The sequence below is a fragment of the Schistocerca piceifrons genome, chromosome X (assembly GCF_021461385.2).
Source record: "Schistocerca piceifrons isolate TAMUIC-IGC-003096 chromosome X, iqSchPice1.1, whole genome shotgun sequence".
Taxonomy (NCBI): domain Eukaryota; kingdom Metazoa; phylum Arthropoda; class Insecta; order Orthoptera; family Acrididae; genus Schistocerca; species Schistocerca piceifrons.
Window position 1 is genome coordinate 195,697,166 of NC_060149.1, and position 10,119 is coordinate 195,707,284.

Consider the following 10,119-nt stretch of genomic DNA (forward strand, 5'->3'; position numbering starts at 1 on the left):
CTTAGCTCACGCAGGCTAGCGTGAGGAGGGAAGAACTATACTGACGTGAGGTCTGGAACATGACAAGGAATTAGAATTCAGAAAGTGGACGTAATTACTTTGATACTTAACTTTAATCCATTAATGATGAACGTCGCTCTTGACGGTACATGATTCACAATATTATCTGTTCAGAAAAATAACTGAATATGGCGCCTTGCTAGGTCGTAGAAAATGACGTAGCTGAAGGCTATGCTAAACTATCGTCTCTGCAAATGAGAGCGTATGTAGACAGTGAACCATTGCTAGCAAAGTCGGCTGTCCAACTGGGGCGAGTGCTAGGGAGTCTCTGTAGACTAGACCTGCCGTGTGGCGGCGCTCGGTCTGCAATCACTGATAGTGGTGACACGCGGGTCCGACGTATACTAACGGACCGCGGCCGATTTAAAGGCTACCACCTAGCAAGTATGCTGTCTGGCGATGACCCCACAACCTCTTCTGATCATCCTTTCTTTCAGCAGTGCTAGTCTTGCAAGGTTCGCAGGAGAGCTTCTGTAAGTTCGGAAGGTAGGAGAGGAGGTACAAGGGGAAGTAGACCTGTGAGGACGGATCGTGAGTCGTCCTTGAATAGCTCAGTATATAGAGCACTTGTTCGCGAAAGGCAAAGGTCTCGAGTCTCGGGCTGGCACATAGTTTTAATCTGCCACGAAGTTTCACAATGATGTTGTTGCCCGCAACTGAGCTTGAAGTTAGGAAGACAGTATAACAGCCAAAGAATAAGAAGTCAGCAGGCATAGATGAGGTTCCTGTTTTTGTTCTGAAGGCGTGTGTAGATAGCATACAAGCCCCGTTAACAAATATAATAAATAAATCCTTTACTTTAGGTGTTATTCCAGAGTACCTAAAGCATGCACGAATGTTTACTAAAGAAACGTGATGCGGAAAGCATTGAAAACTACAGGCCAGTTTCACCACTGTCTTGTTCATCAAAAATCATAATAGCAGTCATGAAAGAGAGTAATAAGTTACACGACTAAATACAGCCTTTTTAACGAAGCACAGTTTGGTTTCAGAAGTGGAGGGATGGTCGTGTTACAGGCATTTTCTTACACTTGCCCAAAGCGTTTCACACTGTTGACCCTAAAATACTACTGAGTAAGCTAGAAGCGCTAGGTATAAGAGGACCAGCGAATGTGTGGTTTCAGTCTTACTTGTAAAACAGAGTGCAAAAGGTGGAGACTGTTGACACGTCTGCTGTTGATTCAATGTTAGTAAAGCAGTTGTCAAACAAGAAATATTTGAACATAGGTGTCCCGCAGGTTAGTGTATTGGGTCCAATTCTGCTTTTAATATGTATTAATGGCTTTGCAGGAAGTGTAAGACATGGAGAAAAGGTTCTCTTTGCCGATGACAGAAACATCATAGTCATTGATAAAACATCAGAACTCCTATTATGGGCAAGTGTGCCAGTTTCTTTAGCTGTTCAGTATAATGGTTAGACAGCGAATTAGGAACCAGATTTTAAATTATAAAACATTTCTAGGGGCAGATATGGACTCTGACAACAATTTATTGATTAAGAACTGGAGAGTAAACCTGAAGAAACTGCAAAAAGGAAGGAAGTGAAGGAGATGGGACCTAGATTAACTGAAATAATCATAGATTGTAGAGGGTTTCAAAAGGAGCATTCAGGAACGATTGACAAGAACAGGGAAAAGGAATACACTAGAAGAAGGATGGGTAGCTTTGAGAGACGAAACAGTAAAGGCAGCAAAGGATCAAGTAGTTAAAAGGCTGGGGTCAGTAGGAATCTTTGGGTAAGACAAGAGATATTGAATTTAATCGATGAAAGGAGAAAATATAAAAATGCAATAATGAAGAAGGTGATAGGGAATACAAACGTCTAAAAATTGAAACCGACTGGAAGTGCAAAATGGGTAAGCAGGAGCGGTTAGAGGACAAATGTAAAGATGTAGACGCGTATATCACTTGGGGTAAGAGAGATATTGCCTACAAGAAAATTAAAGAGACCTTAGAAGAAAAGAGAACCACTTGTACGAATAACAAGGGCTCACATGTGAAACCAGTCGTAGGCACAGAAGGATAAACAGAAACGTGGAAGGAGTATATAGAGGGTCTATACAAGGGAGATATACTTGAGTACATAATATTCTATTACAGCGCTTGTTGCCTTAGAAGAGCCAGCCAAGGGAAAACTCGTCCATCTGGTGAGCAAGATGTATGAGGCAGATGAAATAGCCTCAGACTTCAAGAAGAATATAATAATTCCAATTTCAAAGAAAGCAGGTGCTGACAGGTGTGAAAATTACCAAACTATCAGTTTAATAAGTCACGGCTGCAAAATTCTAACATGAATCCTTTACAGAAGAATGGAAAAACCGGTAGAAGCCGACCTCGGGGAAGATCGTAGAGGGAGACCAAGGGATGCATAGAGTAAGCAGATTACGAGGGATGTAAGTTGCAGTAGTTATTCGAATAGGAAGAAGCTTACACGGGATAGAGTACCATGGAGAGCTGCATCAAACCAGTCTTCGGACAACAACAACAGCAACAACAACAACAAACGACATATGATAGCTGAAGGTGTACATTTAAAGTTACGTGCCTACAGGCTGTGTAACAGTCATATATTTAACTTCTATCTTGCTAGAGCCATTTTGTACGTTTTTTAAGGGTACTCAGACCTCACTGCGTGTCCAGTAAGGCCACAGAGAGGCCATATTTTAAAATAATTAATTAAATTTAAAATTTAAATTTAAAAATTAATTTAAAATAATTTCGCACCCTTTTCAATCTAATAACATGTACATTTATTTAATGATTTTGTATGACTTTTTTATCATTTAGGGTGTCCCAGGAGGAATGGTCAGCATTCAGGGATATAATACGAACGATCATTCGAAGCCAAAAAACCAGTAGACATGCTCTCAAAATGGATACGTTAATAGCTATGAACACTTCTTCATCTCCGCCATCGTGAGACACATGTTTCCTACTGAAAAAGTGCTCATACCTCTTAAGACATGTATTTTTGAGCTCATTTTTACTAGACTTTCTTGCTTCGAATGATCGTTCCTGTCGTATCCCTGAATATTTACTATTCCTCCTGGGACACCCTGTATAGGATCATTCAGGCCCCTTTATTGTCCTGCTATAAACAAAAATAACTTTACTTGCTGAACATTTAAAATACTTACTACATTTTTCAGTTTGGTGCTTTCCATATAGCTTTCGTACTATGCATAGTCCTTCAGACTGTATTATGGTCTTATTTTCTGAACAAATTTTCTCGCATAGCTTTCGTATTATGCATAACTATTCAGGCTGCTTTATCGCTCTATTTTCAGCACAAATAACTTTGTCGTCCTTGATGCAGGTCTCCACGGAACCCTTGATATCTCAGAACGTCTCCTATCAGCCGAACCCTTTTTTTAGTCAAGTTGTGCCACAAATTTCTTTTCTTCCCAGTTCTATTCAGCATCTTCTCACGCCACATTTTAGAAGCTTCTATTCTCTTCTCGTCTGAACTGCTTATCGTTCACGTTTCATTTCCATACAAGGCTACACACTAGACAAACACCTTCGGAAAAGACTTCCTAACACTTAAATCAATGACGAAAAAAATTTCAGACATTTAGCTGCAGTGGGGCACTGAGCGAATCAACGGCGACAGATGAAAATTTGTGCCGGACAGGGAGTCGAACGCGGATTTTCCGTTTTACGCAGCGGTCGCCTTACCGCCTCGGCTATGCGGGCATGTCCCACATATCTCGATATGCCGCACGCTACAGAGTAGCGCCCCCTATCCATTACTCCACTTATTCACAGCCTAATTGTATTCCCGCAAGGTTTCGGATACTGATTGGCATCTGCAGTGAAATATCGTAACGCCGTTTGGCGTCTATATTATATATGAATGGTGTCTGTTTATTGGGACATGAATGTCAAGCATCGTAAGTTTTGGGTGGCAGATGAACTATAATGAGCAAGGATGGCTCCATAGCGTTTTGTCATTTGTAGAGTGCGTGCCATTAGGCTTCGCCTCTGTCGTCAGGGCCGTTGGGTTTGCGACTCGCTATTGAGTAGGCACCTTTATTCAAAATTCACTGCTAGACTTACCAGATGAACTATGGTGTAGATTGATCTTATAAGATAGAGACATGCCATCTATGATGCAGTTGGATGGCTTACTACCAACCAATCTCTTCTGCCTTGGCTACTGGAGGCCGTTTACCAACAGCATATGGGCCAACCGAGGCATAACTGACTTCCATATTTCTTTGAAGGTTCGTGAGGATTCGCAATCTTTTCCATTGTGCTTGATTTGGAAGAATTTTATTTTATTTCATGCTTTATAGTCGTCTAAATGTTTTGCAACGTAGAGTTGTCAATAGAAGGAAGTATCAACAGAACTTCAATTTTATTTGAAAGACATTGCAGTTATTTAGGAAATTAAGGGGATGGGTCCGGGATAAGCTGAAAGAACCAGGGGTTAGAGTTACAGAGAGATCATTACACAGACTGACTGAAACAGGGATAAGGAACGCAGTAGAAGGTAAATGGGTAGCCTGGGAGATGAAATACTTAAGAAAGCAGAGAATCAAGTAGGGAAAACGACGGCGTCCAGTAGAAATCCTCGGATAGCAGAAGATATCGACGTTGATTGTCACAAGGAGAAACTATGTGAATGTAGCAAACTGAACAGTGCGGGCTTTCAAAACGACTACGCACTCTCCGACTCAGAGTTGCGATATTAAAAGTTTTGGCTGGTTTCGTTGTCTAGGGGCTGGGATACGTAGTTGCCGCATTACAAGTCAAATACTGCTGAGTCTAAGGTATACAGTGTGAATAGACACATGAATCGAATGGTCGAAGTTTCCTATCACTCGGCAATTGCAAATTTTGAAAGTAACATATAAATTTATAAATGCAAGATTTCAATTAAATAAAATCTGCAGGTACTATCTTAACGACTTTAAATGATGACTACGACAGTAGAAGACCTTTTGAGAATGCCGTATATTTCTGCAAAACACTTACTGGTGTCAATAGCCAAGCAATTAAATAAAATATAAGCTGAATAACAGGAAGCAATAGATTCCTATTGCACGTAATTAGTTATGAACAACATAGCTCGCGAGATATTCACTTCTAAACGCACACTACGTATTCACTGTAGAAACCTCGGAAATCTCACAAGTTCACAAGTCCGCACTCCGAAGTATTTCTATCTCTCGCGATCACGCGCAAACCGCCCCACACTCCAAGTCTCTGTCGCGACTGTGCCGTCGCGCCTTCACGTCCAGCACTTTCCGTATCTTGTCCCGTACCGTCCAGCACTGCCGCACTCCCGGAACCCCTCGTGTCCTTTCCGGAAACTCGCTTTCATCCAGTCTCCCCATTCACGAGCGCTGGGATTGGCTAGAACGATCGCGCCATATCTTCATGCCAACGCACAGCCACGATCACAATGAAACATATTTAAGCACATACGAAATACTGCATTTACATTTAACTACTTGAAATTAAATGAATATTCCTACGGCTGGACCCTAAACACGCTCTAACACACATTATTAAAAACATAAACAATTAAATGAGCATATATCAAAAGAAAAGAGGCAAAAGGTAGGCCAGAAGCCTAATGTCTCTGTGCTTTCTAAAACACAATAAATAATTGACCAGTTTCTTCATCAATAACATATGTCGGGTATTAACAAAGACATAGATGAATCAATATATATATAAGCATGCTGCTACCGCTTTTTCGTGTAACTGTGGAGTACTTATGGCCTGACGCGCCGATAGTAATCGGCCACTTTGACCTCCAATAAGTCATGTACTATTCAAGTTACATGCCTGTAATTTATACCAATTTAGGTTTACACTAATAGCTTTCTAAAGACACGGCGATCGACAAAATCGGATGAAGCGTTTATATTTTGGAAATTCGTTGCTGGGTGTTACTTGTACAATTTACCGTCGGATACTAAACTTTAAAATAATAAAGATATTGAAAATCTAACTACACCATCAGAATCATCGTGCAACATGTTTCTTTTTTAGGTATCATGATTCATCTGGCTACGATTAATTTCTATACGAACTGTGAAATGTCTGCTATTAAGGCTTCACAAAGTCCGCTATCTTTGGCACTCCCGGCGTGTCTCCTTCATCGACACAAAACACCGTCCTCGTCACAGCAGAAATCCCAGCCACGCGGCTGTACCGACTGTTGTGCGGCATCACGCGGTTGCTAAGCTAACGCCGAGAGACGCCAGCTCGGAACTTAGAAATTTTCAGGGCGCCACAACTCGCCCGTTACCTCACAACAGGCAAAAAGAAATACAGACGTCTGAAAGTGAGGTTGACTAGAAGTGCAAAATGACAAAACAGAAATAGCTACACAATAAATGCAAGGATTTAGAACCAAGCATAACTAGGGATGTATGCTGCCTGTAGAAAAATTAGAGATATCTTTGGAAAAAAGAGGAACAAACGTATTGTAACAACAACGTCGTTGTACTATTGTACATATAAGTAAATTTTTTTCCATCTGATTTTTCGATAAACTTGAGTAATTGTTGTTCTGCTTTCATTTCTTTTTTTTGTTTCATGTCATTGTGTTAAGAAAACTGTAAACAAATTTCAATGTGAATATTAATGTTTATGTCAAATGTCAAGCAATATTGTAATAGAATTGAAAGGTAACAAATGTTGAAACTGTTGTAACATGTTTAAAATTGTAACTGTGCGTCTGGTCCATACGTGGGCAACGTGTTAGGATATGTAGAATGCAAAACCTCGGTTGAATACCCGGCTTGTAAGGGAGCGGTAAAAGGTGGATGGCAGGCGAGCGCGAGAAAATGCGCACGGGCGCTGCACGGCACAACGGGCTCAGCAGTATTAGTTGGAGTTTGGCATAGGTCTGAGCAACACGTTCTGGAGCGAGGAGGCTCTCCTGGAAGACGTAGTTTCATTGAGCCTCGGGTATGCTGTTCGAACGTTTATACAGCATGGCAAAATTCCATAGGCACTAAATGGAAAAGTATTGCGACGCTAAGAAGAAGTAAAGTGCCGATACATCAAGAGCCATAGCTGTGGTTGTGTGTGTGCTCTGTGCCTCGCCATCTCGCCGCCTGCCAACCGCCGCATCGATACGAACAGGTTGAAACTTTTAGTACTGTATTCGTATGGACCAGTGTTACTTTTGTTCCATACTGTTCAATAACAACTTAATAACAACTTAAATTTTACCAGAACTTTCATATCATTTAATTATCCTCACAACTAACCCAGATAGGGTCCTTTCCAAATGTTGTGCAATCCGAGTGTCCCGAGATGAAAAATTAAAGTTTGTGTTAATAATAATTACTTGCAGACCTAACTATGTTAGAATGGTGTTTAACGAACTGTTTTGTTAATGAATCAGTAAATGAATAACGAAGGTCTGACAAAGTTGGAAGATAACTTTAATATTGATTTAGTAATGAAGTTTAATCATTTCGACACAGATATAAAGGTATTTAAATGAGTAGGAAATAAGATAAAGAGAGTAGTTACTCATATATTGGAAATCTTGAGCGCATAATGGTATCAGTAATTAATTTTTTTAACACAGTGATCATAACAGTTTCAAGGCCTTCCCCCCCCCCCTTTTTTTTTATTCAGTTGAATTCTGAAGTGTTCTAAATTGATTTGACCAGCAAAAGTTAAAGTCAATATAAAAGCCAAAATTTATCAGTGTTTTATCTTTATTAAAATTGACATTTTGTTTCTGGCTCGAAATTACTATTTCTAGGGTAACCTATGCCCGATTTTAATCAGATCAATAGACAGTACGAAGTTTGGTAGTATACATTATAGTGTAGTGTTATGTATTCATGGTTTTTCCATATCAGTACAGAAAGTGAAACTATCAGTTCAATAGATTTTCTAGTTCTAAAAGTTACTATATTATGCAGTGTTACTACGTGTTGTTTTGCATGAATGTACATCAACTTGTACAGAGAAGAAACTCAGTTAATGCCTAATTAGGCTGGCGACCGTATTATTAACAAATTGGTAGCATCTGCTGTGTTGCTTTTTGTCCGTCCTGACGTGTAGTTATATTTCGGACTTATTTGACGTATCATTGTTATTACAGAGTGGGTGTAAGTCTGATTTGCCACCATTCAGGTACACGCGGTCAATATCTATATAAAAATCCTGTATTGTAAGGTGAACCCCACTCACTTACCATAGTACAGGCTTTAAGGAGTATTGTGTGCCACAAGCGCACGTTACAGTATGAATACCAAGAGGTTCGATGGCAAGCGAGTATACAAAAAAAAAGGAAAGCTGAAAGCAATACACAGACGAGGTATACAACGAAAATGAATTCCAAGGTATTATTATAGAAAGGGAAGAGAAAGAAGATATGATACTGCGAGAAGACTTTGGCAGAGCACTGAAAGAACTAAGCGGAAAGAAGGCCCCTGGTTTAGAAAACATTCCCTCAAAATCATTGAGATTCTTTCACTATTCCATCCTGTATGCAAGAGATATGAGATAGGCAAAATATCTTAAGAGTCCAAGAAGAATGTAATAATTGCAGTTTCAAGGAATGCTGGTGTTGACGGGTGTGAATATTACGGCAACATCTGTTTAATAAGTAATGCTTGCAAAATAATGTCTCAAATTATTTCTAGAAGAATGGGAAACTGATAGAAGAGTACCTCTGGGAAGATCAGTTTGGATTCCGAAGAAATGTAGGAACACGAGATGCGAAACTGACACTGACACTTGCCTTAGAAGACTGAAGAAAGGGAGAAGACATACACTGACAGAAAAAAATCCCAACACCAGAAAGGAGTTATACGACGTAAAAGGAAGTTGGGAGGCGTATTTCTACATCTGAAAGATGATGTCTATTCAAGTTTCGCGCCAGTCGCGTTGGAGTGGCGCTAGTAGCGTCAAAATGGTTCAAATGGCTCTGAGCACTATGGGACTTAACTTCTGAGGTCATCAGTCCCCTAGAACTTAGAACTACTTAAACCTAACTAACCTAAGGACATCACACACATCCATGCCCGAGGCAGGATTCGCACGTGCGACCGTAGCGGTCGCTCGGTTCCAGACTGTAGCGCCTGGAATCGTAGTAGCGCCACTATGATGATGAAAATCAGGTTTTCTTTAAACACACTATAATGGTCGTGAGTGTTAAATACCTTTGTGACTGAACGTGGTGAGATGTTGTTACCCAAGAATGCCTTTAAGGCGACAATGACATCACTATCAATACTTCACTGAGTTTGAAAGAGGTCGTGTGCGAGAAGTTGGATGTTCTTTCTCCGATATTGCAGAAAGACTTGACAGGAATGTGGCCACTGTAAATGATTGATGGCAGCGGTGGTCACGAGAATGTATGGTCGCAAGAGAACCGGGCTACGGGCGGCTACGTGGCATTGCCGAGAGCGAACACCATCGTGTTCGGCGAATGGCTGTGGCGCATCGCACTGCATCTGCAACAGCAATATGAGCAGCAACTGGAATCAAAATGACACAATGAACTCTTACAAATCGGTTGCATCAAGGACAGCCCCGAGCCAGACGCCCTGTAGCGTGCATTCCAGCCAACGGCCTTGCCGCAGAGGTAACAATGGTTCCCGTCAGATCACCGAAGTTAAGCGCTGTCGGGCAGGGCTAGCACTTTGATGGGTGGCCATCCGGTGTGCCGAGCGCTGTTGGCAAGCGGGGTGCATTCAGCCCTTGTGGGGCAAACTGAGGAGCTACTTGATTGAGAAGTAGCGGCTCCGGTCTCGGAAACTGACTTACGGCCAGGAGAGCGGTGTCTTGAACACATGCCCCTCCATATCCGCATCCAGTGACGCCTGTGGTCTGAGGATGACATGGCGGCCAATCGGTACCTTTTGGCCTTCATAGCCTGTCCGCTGGTTCTGCCTCGGTGGCAGTGATAGCAGAGAGTTGATGAGGAAGAGGTCAGTTTAGTGCCTGCAAAATCAACAGGTCTGCATGCTAGACACTCTGGACCTACACCTGGAGTTATGGTCTGGGGTGCGATTTCGAATGACAGCAGGAGCACTCTCGTGGTTATTCCACGCACCCTCGCTGCAAAGT

The 10,119-nt window shown here is 41.4% G+C and overlaps 1 pseudogene; it reads left to right on the top strand.

The window, feature by feature from the left end:
* Positions 1 to 9,613: 9,613 nt before the first annotated feature.
* On the top strand, positions 9,614 to 9,731 carry LOC124723351 (annotated as a pseudogene).
* The last annotated feature ends 388 nt before the right edge of the window (positions 9,732 to 10,119 follow it).